The sequence below is a fragment of the Pavona decussata genome, unplaced genomic scaffold (assembly GCF_977016875.1).
Source record: "Pavona decussata unplaced genomic scaffold, jaPavDecu1.1 SCAFFOLD_474, whole genome shotgun sequence".
NCBI lineage: Eukaryota > Metazoa > Cnidaria > Anthozoa > Scleractinia > Agariciidae > Pavona > Pavona decussata.
The window spans coordinates 76,889-87,690 of NW_028145810.1; positions in this window are offsets into that span (position 1 = coordinate 76,889).

Below are 10,802 nucleotides of genomic sequence, written 5' to 3' on the forward strand. Positions count from 1 at the left end.
TTTTACACTTGTGGTGCTATTTTTCTGTATATTGCGTAATATTGCTTGACTTGGATTAACACGCATGCGCTTTCATGCATGTTCACGATGACACAACCCAAAGGGGACTGGACACTAGTTTGTTAATACACGTGTCGGCCATTTTGTCGCCATTTTGTGAAGAGGTTGTGTTTTGATGTTTATGGTTCCTGTTTTGGGATATATTGGACATTTATTTCTCCACTTTCATCGTTCTGATGTTTGTAGACGCTTTTTGAGGTAAGAATATCATTTATCTTGCACCCAACAATAGATTTTTTTATTGGATCGACTCGCTATCGAATATTCGTGAGGCCGTGACTGTATCGAATAGAATGAGCTTATTATTTTTGCACATCGACTAAATCCTTGATTGGGATCCAAGAGTTGAAGGCATCATTGTATCCTTTCCACTTTACCAAAGCTTGTTTCTTCTTGTAATCTCTCCTGATAACTTTATCGATTCTGAATATCTCCTGTTTAGCTTTCAATAATTCCGGTTCATAAAAGCTCCCTTTAATATGTTCATCGTTTAGATCTTTCAGTTTATAAGTGATTGGTGTAGTGTATTGAATTTTATCGATAATGAAGACCTCTTCTGTCCAGTTTTCTGTATAACCTCGATCAAACAGCTTTCTTTTATACTTTGATATTCTAACCTTATCACCAACTTTAAATTTTGCTTGGGATGACAATTGTGTTAAATTGCCAAATTAATTGAAGTAAACAGTTCCTTCATTCTTTTTCTTAGATGCTTCTGTCGGTGTCATTGTTATTGAACTGTGTTTAGTGTTATTATACTGATTCAATATTTCAGGCAAAATATCCAGATACATTGTATTGCCTTGGGCAGTGAATCGTTTCCACATTTTATTTTTAATCGTCCGGTTCCACCTTTCCACCACTGATGACTTTTCTTCATTTTCAGTCGAATACAGTGTAATGTTATGTTTATTGAGCAAGTCTTTGAAATGTTTGTTGTAGAACTCTGAGCCTTTATCAGTCCACAGATACTTTGGTTTTCGACCGTCTTTGAATATGCTTTGAAATGCTGTAGTTATGGTCTCACCTTTTTTATCTTTTAATGGAACAATCCAACCGTATTTACTGAAAACATCTATAGCCATGAGAAGATACCTATTACCTTTATTCCATTTACTGAATTGTTGCATTTCAACAAGATCAGCAGCCCATATTTCATCAATATTATTTACAATAACACGCCGCCGAGTAAAGTTACGCCTTATGGGTTTATGCAGCTCATAAGCTAATTCTTCTTGCCAGTTTTCCTCTTTACCCGACGGCTTTTGACGTTTTTTGGAACCCCAAGACCCAGTTTCTGTTTTGTATTTATTGCATTTCTTGCCAACCAATGTCCCCATTGTCGTTCGAAAAATGGAACAGCATCCAATGACTTTACCATCTTTTTGTCAGCTTTTAATTTACATTTTTTGTCATCTTTGCAGACTGAATAATCAACATCATGTTGCATGGCTATTGCATCTGTTTTGCCTGTTGGTTTATCATATATTTCCAATATTTGCCCTGTTTTGGGGTTATATTTTACTTGTTTTTCCAAATCATTGTATGGACCAGTGTATTTATGCCCAGGCATTACCCAACCAGCTTTTGAGCGAGGTAATTTACCAATCATTTTGTGTATATCAACTGAACCACCGCTTAGGACAGCGGAACGACTTTTGGGTCGTCGTTTCATTTCTTTTTCATACTCACCCCAATTTGGTGGATGCCAACCAATTGCATCATAACTTGAGCATTTCGGTGTGTTATGATATTTGCTTCCAATTTTTACCATGCTTTCACATGGATAATCTTTGTATTTTTCTAATGTCTTTTTCCCAGCCTTGCCAGACCAAAATTGACTCGACAATATGCCAGTATCTGTGCTAAATGCACTTTTGGCAATGTCTCCAGATTTGTATCTATCAAAGACTTTCTTTGTTGATGGAATTAATGTTCCAACAACATCCATCGACTTCGATGCAACCTTACCTGGTGTACCGAGTTGTTCCAAAATTGTATTCAAATTACCACCATCAAGTTCTTTTCGGTCAGTTTTGTACCTTCTTTTTGGTCTTACTTTGGTTGATAATTTATCAAACATCTCTGATCCAGTCTTTTGAACAAAAGGAGTTGCTTTAGAGATAGCATAATCAATAGCGTTCTTCTGCAATTTGGGGTTTCTGAGAGCTTCAGACCCATAATATCGACCCATTTCAACTGCTTTCTTTCCCATCCATGGTATTGCATGTTGAATTAACATATCAGCACCAGTTGATGCTAAAGTATCCATTATGCCCGCCCCTTCGAACGGGCTATTTAGTTTCCCTGTTTTTTAACAAATTTGGTTTTAGTTATACCACATTCAGCACATGTACAGAAGAACATGAGCCGACCATTTTTGGCTTGCTTGTAACCTGCAGGCTCAATACATTCAGTTTCTTTCTTTTGTTTAACACAATATGATTTGACCATTTTATATCACTATATTAGATTAATTATCATCAGAGTCAGACTCATAATCCGTCTCATAATCCTCTGACTCAGAATCTGTTACCAATGTACACCATAAACATAATTTTCCTGAAAATTCTGTGTATTCATCACATTCTTCACAATATCTTATATCAACCATTATACAAATTAATTAGATAATTTTTTAAAATATTGGATTATAAAATTATGATTGACACTTTGATTGTTCATGTCAAAATGTGCATTGTGGATTGTTTTCAATATACTTGTACCCTTTTGTCTCTCAAATAAATAATACAAACACCAATAGCCACATAATACTGAATCTCTTTCCTGGATTTCATCACCTGAATACATTAATCGTTTGCCACTTGTTGACATGAATTGCATAATTTCTTTTGGCATAATTAACTCAAAACTATCAAAATATTCTACATATTTGTCTCCGTTTCGATACGCAACCCAATGTGTACCTGGTCCAATCTGTGAATCCAGGTTAATGATACCAACTTCATCTTTTTTCATCTTTTGTGGTAGATTATCTCTGCTGTAAATGCCTCTGAAGTGTTTTATTTTGAGTTTTTTGACCCAATCAATGAGTTCAAAGTTACTGAGTGGTTTATTTATGAATTTCACAGAATGTCTCCGATTAATGGAATCCCCTTGAATGGACTGTTTTTGCCTAACAACAGACCTTTTCCTTTTTTGGTTTTTTTTTTCCTTTGCCATATTGATCCCATGTGCCGAAAAATGGAGGCGGCCTATAATTAACTGGTAGGACCAAACCACCATCTTTTTTGGTTGTGTTTGGAACAAAAACTGGGACCGATCTTCTGGATCTACTTTTATCCACCTGCAAGCCTTTACCCATTAATGCATTCAAAACCATTGGAATGCCAATTGAAGCCAGTAAAGTACCCAAGAAACCTCCTGATTGTGTCTTAGTTGGTTTAATTACAATCTGTCCACCAGTATGTATTGCATTGACAATTTGCTTCTTTTGTGCTTCAGTGAGCCAATCTTTGTATTTTATTAATTGATCAATTTTATTTTGAGGAATGAGGAAACCACCAACTTGTCCTCTACCAAATATTTTATTGACTCCCACATTTGCAAGCCCAGAAAGTGCTCCAGTAGCTAATGGTCCAACTGCTTTTGCTGCCATTGGTAGTAATGTTGTGCCAATTTTGAATAATGATGACCAAAGACTGCCTCCTTGTTGTACAGCTTTTCGTATCTGTGTTTTGCTTATTTTAATATCTGCTCCAGTTTTGTTTTGCATTGCCTTTTTCAGCCTATTTATTTGTGTTATGGTTAACATCAGCTGATCCGGTCCAGTTAATTCAGAATTTGATAATCTTATTGTTATTGCTGAATTGTTTTTTAATGCCCGAGCAAGTTTATCTTTTTGCCCAATTGATAGTTTCACTCCATGTGAATGATAAGTTGTCATATCTTTTATATAACTAACGTTACATTAAAAATTTATTCCATTTATCGAAACAATAGTTTGCCATCTTTTTGGATGAGCTCGGCGTCTTGTTCATATAATGTCAATGCATAAACTGAATATGCAGTTGCAGTTGTGCCAGATAATTCATAGTGGAATGTCAGCTTTGTGGTACCATCTTTGATATCCATTTTTTGTTTTGTCAAATCGAAATACAAGAATGGAAATAGTGTTTTGAAGTTATTGATATTCAACAAAGTCCCCTGACTGTATTCATTATTTGCATGCACATATTTGAGGACATCTCTGTAAACTCGAGTCAAATCAGCCTCTGGAGTGTAATGTACATCAGGATATTCATTGCCATTAGCCACAGATAAATGACAACTTAACAATGTTCTGGGATCTGTTGATACACTAAATGTATTGTACAAAAATGGATTTACTGTTTGTGCAGCAAGATTTGCATCATTGATAACGAAAACAAACACATGTCTTGGCTTTGAAATCCCACTTGTTATCTGAAAATGGCCACTTCTTTGTGTTGAAGAATTACTTCTCTCAATATTTTCTCGCAAATAAACCCATTTATGTGGCTTCAAAAACTGACTCATATACAGTGATTGGCCCTCTGAATTGAAAGTTATTCTTGGTACAATCAACTCCATTCTGGTAATAATTACACGACAATCAGCCCCAGCTTGCCATATTAGAATAGTATCAGATTCAATCTGCAAATTTAATTCCAATCTTGTTGATGGTAATAACTCATCCATCAATGCTTCAAAGAATGAGTATCGATTCAATGGTATTTCTGTATTGACAACCACTGATAGACCCAAAAGTGCTTTTCTTGCAGCAAATCCTTTATTGTAGTTATCTTCAGCCGATCGTTCTTCAGCGTGTCGTTTTGTATCCAGATAGAAAAACTCATTTGTTGCTGTCGATTGAGCATATCCTAGACTATATTCCAATAGATTCTTAATATTTACACAATGATTTGCATCATTACAATCATATACCATTTTACCATTCAATCTTACATCGAAATCATGTATAAGACTGTGTGAACCATTTACAATACCATTATGGTCTTCAGCTGCTATATTTCCATTTTGCATTGTTTGGACTTTAAAACCAACTGATATTCTTGCATTATACCAATCAAATGGTGTTACTTCTCCTGTGTTATCGACTACGAAACGATAACCATCTTTCTTTTGTGACCTATTATTTCCTGGATTACCAGTATTCAATGGTGTCTCCAATTGGAAGAAGACATCTTCGTATCTCTCAATGTATTTTGGATTTCTGAATGATTTCATTTATACAGATATGTTACATTATTTTCATTTTCTCCTTCTTTTGAGTTTTCCACCGGATATCATCTGATTGACTCTCTCAGCTATTTGAAAATCAGTCAGTGGCTGCTCCATTTTTGGTTGGCTCATTGTCACTGATTTTGTTTTGGAAGGTTGTTTTTTGCTCAATAATTGAATTATTTTATCACCTGCTTTATTACCAGCAAACTCACCAGTTTTGGTGACTGCTTTTTCAGCTGCAGTTTTGGCTCCTTTTTTAGCTAATTCTTTTGCTGTTTTTCCGAAAAGTTTTGATCCAACTGATCTGAAAACATCCATAATTCCTTCACCATGGATATGTTTTATCGCATAACGACCCAATTCTGGGTCAAAACGTGGCTTAAATTCACTTTTTCGTACCATATATTGATATATTATATTAAACTAGACCTGAGAATCAAGCTCATGATCCAGTCAATGCCATTCAAGTCAATTGGCCGACCCAAAGCGTCAGTCACTGTTATCCCCATTTCTGAAATAATTGACTTGGAAACTGGGCTGAATAATGCTCTTTTTGGCTCAAAAGTAAAGGGATAACTCCTTGTTAAATTGTCAGTGGGTATCATTATCAGTGTATTTGTGAATCGTCCATCACTGAGGCTATCAGTTATTATATCACAATTAATGTTCAAAACGTCAATATCATTGGTAATATTTGGCAATTTTGTCCCATGTTCAGTTTGGTTAATTAACTTTGGTTCAAATCCGATAAGCGCTCCAAAATCAGAGTTTCTAATATCAAGCTTCCATTGGTTGTCCAGCTCAATGACAACTCTATATGATGAAAGCACAAAATATAGATTGATGCCCTTGCTGGAAGATGGTTTATCTCCATTTTGAATTATTGATTGAGTGATATAATCATCAAGATCATCATATGAATACATTCCATCAACAAATGTGATTGTCTTCCATTTTGTACCATTATCTGGGCTGTATTTTATTGTATTATTGTTGTATCCTGCATTGACATTATGCCACGAGTATGTCATTGAAACTCGATCAACAGCTAGCTCATGTCTCATTGTTGTGTCAAGCTTTAATGGTGGATCAAATTTGATAATAAAGTCTTCAGGCCGACTTCGACCTATTTTTTGTCGGTTAACAGATGAAATATGTATCGCTCTTTCTTGCATATATACTTCAGTTACATAATAAATTATATAACTGATTACGCGACCTAGCGGATTATATATTGTTGCAATAAATCAATGAGTTGTTTGTTGTTTATCAAGCCAAGTTGATTCAATTTATGGGCTATTTGTGAAAATTCCTCTTTGACTCCATTATTGCCAGCCAAAATGGATCCACCGAGCAATTCCATTCTGTCAATCAAATCATTAGCATCATTGAAATAAACAACACCAGAGCCCAAATTCTTGAATTTTTTGCTGGATTTATGGATTGGAATCTCACTGAGTTGGTTCAATTCATCAAATACCATTTTGGCAATATCGCTGTATTTCTTCTTTGAATTAAATCTCTTGGTCAATAAATCGATTGTATCGAAATCAACCTTTTTATCCATTACTTTGCGTTTATCTTTTGTTGCCACAAGTCTGAGTTGTCCCATTAATTTTGGAATATCAATCATTAGTCCACCATATTTCCCAGAAGATGATATTTTGTATGCATTTCTCTTTGGTTGCGTATAACCATAACCTTTTTTGATGGTTTTCATTCCTTCTGGGATTATTTTAAAGCGCCCTCTGTATTTTTGCAATAATTTTATATCTTCATCTATTTTATCAATTTTGTCTTTATTCTTGGTCTTTCCTTGGCCCTTGGATAAAGGACCCTTCTTTGTTCCAAGTTTTTTCAACATTTTGCCAATATTAGCATCATAATCCTTGATGTCAATATCTCCTTGCATAGAAGCTTGGAGAACAGAACTCGGAGGTGTAAGATCGTATTGCATCAATTTTTGGAACTCATCATCATCAAAACCAGCATCCAAATTTGACATTGCTGGTTGATAATCTACTGGTAGCTTTGCTTCTGGTAATTGTGGTTGTGGTTTTGTTTCTGGTTGATAAGTTAACATAGCAATGTCTTCCAAACCTGAAGTCAACGCTTTTTGGTTTTTCTCCAATTGTTCAATCAGTTTGTCTTGTTTTTCATCAATTGTTTGTTTTGTTTCCTCTTGAGCTTTAATAATTGGTTTGAAAGTTTCTGATAAACCTTGTTGTAAATCTTGTTTATCATGCTTGTACTCCTTCAATGTATCTCTAACTTGTTTGGTTATTGTTCCAGCCTTAATCTTGGCTTCAGATAATTGTTTTAATCTCTGTAAATCCATTATATTATTAACTTATATTAACTTTTCTCAACTTATATAATGTATTGATATACATGGAAATCCCAAATTATGACAGACATGATAAAAACATTAATTTCAAAAGATTGTATGGTTACATGCCAAATGACACGTTTCGGATGTTAATATGTGGTAATTCAGGATCTGGAAAGACAAATTTATTGTACCATATGCTGATGAAACCACTTTTGTATTATGATAGAATACATTTATATGCCAAAAATTTGGAGCAACAAAAATACAAGGATATGCTACAAACATTGACTGATATATCAAATAGTGTCGGGTATAATGTCCTTGTTTGTAGCAATGATGATATAATTCCAGTAGAGGAATTGAAGGATGATGATGCCCAGAAGATAGTCATATTTGATGACTTTATTTGTGAAAAAAACCAGAAACCATTGATTGATTATTTCATTCGTGGCAGACACAAAAACTGCTCTGTTATTTATCTGAGCCAATCGTTCTACAAAACACCAAAAGATATTCGACTCAATTGCTCTCATTTCTGTGTCTATGACTTTCCTAGCAGCAATGAAAGAGGTCTGATATCCCGTGAGTTGGGTGTCGAAAAGGATAAATACATCAAAGCAACCAAAGAGCCATTTTCATTTCTATATGTTGATAAGCCCATGAAGAGAATTAACAGGAATTTTTATGGAACAATATAACCAAATGATATAAATGGGAATATTCAACGAACACAGTTCATCGTCTTCTTTCACAACAGGAGGATTCAGAACGGTTCCTCTTCAAGGAGCCGCTGGGCCTCAAGGAATAGGGTTTAAATTAACCCAAAATGGAAATTATGATATACAAAACAAAAAACTTGTGAATGTTAAACAAGGAGCTGATCCCAATGATGTTGTCACAAAGAGCCAAATACAATTGTTGGATAATGCTCCTGGTGATGTGCGAGCTAATAAAGCAGTAATTTACAGCAACAGTGGAAGTGTTCATACCAATAGTATCTATCTACAAGACACACCAGACGGGGCTGGTAGCTCCAATGATGTTCGATTATTGACTGAGCATCAGTCTTATGAAAACATTCATCTTAATATACCAGATTTGAAAAACTTTGATGGCCATGGTGGACGAGCTAAAAGCGAAATAATGGTTACATCAACAGAACAACATATTACTGGACGGAAAACATTTTTTGATATTAGTGTTTTAAAACCTGATAATAACGATCAAGCGGCGAATAAAAAATATGTCGATGATGAGATTAAAAAAATACCATCACCTGATTTATCTACATATTTGAAAAAAGATGGCACTGTTGAAATGACTGGAAATCTGGATATGGGTAATCAACAAATTACTAATCTTGGAGCCAATATACAAAATACATATGATGTCGTTAATTTAGGTTTCTGTGATACAAAATATTTACAAAAAGTCTCCAATAGTGACCTCGATATGGACAATCATAAAATCAAAGATATGGCTCAACCAACTGATGATAACGATGCTGTTAATAAACACTACGTTGATCATAACTTTCTCAACAGGTTAACACCCAATGCTCTTGGTGGTGAATTAGATATGAGAGGTCATAAAATAATCGTTCTTGGAAATCCTTCCAATCCCAATGATGCTTCCACTAAAGCATATGTTGATACAGAAATAGCCAAAATAAGTGGAAATATTGATTTGAGTGACTATTTAAAAAAAGATGGAAGTGTTGCAATGACTGGAAACCTTGATATGAATAATAAACAAATCAAAGATATGGCTCAGCCATCTGATGATAATGATGCTACTACCAAAAAATATTTTGATGACAAATTGGAGCAAAGTCATCTTGTCAGCAGCCATAAAACAAATGAATTCAAATATCTTACAGATACCGATGAAAGCAGTTCAGAATATAATATCACAGTGAATGGAATAGCTGCTTTCAATCAATCCCCACATCAGAATAAAAAAGCTTATGATATCACATTGATTAAAGACAGTGGAAGTAATGATTACAGATCAAGGATAGGTTTCAATATTTATACTCTTGCTATTGGAACATACACAATTGTGTTTGAATTCTACCCACCAGAAATGACTAATATTCAATTATCATGTGATGCTTCTGAAGCATACATCCACAAAGCTGTACAGCGTGATTTCACTGCTTATAGCAAGCTATTGGTTCAATTCAATACCAACAGCAAACAAACTCCAAATTACATCTATTTGACGATGCATGGAACAGCTACAGCGACTCCAGTACAATGTCATCTGGTTGTTTATGGGGTGAAAGATTGGTCAGATAGCGTTTATCCAGGAGTGTATGACGGCTTGGATAATGTCATGTTTGAATATAAAAATGGAGATATGCAGATGCAAGTCAATTTGGATATGAATAATAAGATTATTTCTGGTTTAATAAATCCGATATTTGATTCTGAAGCAATGAATTTGGGTTATTTTACCAACTTATTCAAAACGAAATACACTGAAACTATTGCCAGTGGTGTTTTTCACAATTTCAGTATTCCTGTCTCAGGAAATATTTATTTCAATTTGTATTCAGTTGTTTTGGTAAGCAATATTCAAGTTTCAAATGCACAAATATTGATTAGGGGGAAACTGCAAGGACAAACATCAAACACTGACACATATGACAGAATAGGAAACATAATCAATGGAAGTAATACGTTTAATATGCCCAAATCAAGGAAATTTGTCAGTATTGATTCTATGTCAATATTGGATAATATTGGAGCAGGAACTGCTGTTAATGGAACTTTTGAATTGAAAGTATTATACTCTGATTTTTTTGAAAGATATCATGCTGACAATAAAAGTTGGTTGTCAAATATTGAAACTTCAAGTGTTGTTAACGGCGACATAAAAAATGGAGTTTTTGAAAATGTACATGGTTACAATTTTGGAACATTAGGCCCGGTTAAAATAAAAAATATTGTAATTAATACAAAAAATCAATACCAAGTTTCTTTTGTCGCCATTGCTAACAGTAAAACTTTATTTTCCCATTTAATACAATTTAATATGAAAATTGGGAGAAATTTTGTAACTACAAATACAACAATCAAACCCATGATAATTCAAATGGGAATTTTTAAAAGAATTCCAGGGTTTAATTCTCCAATTATAAACAAAGAAGTCACAGGAACTTTTGAAATTTATTTATCAA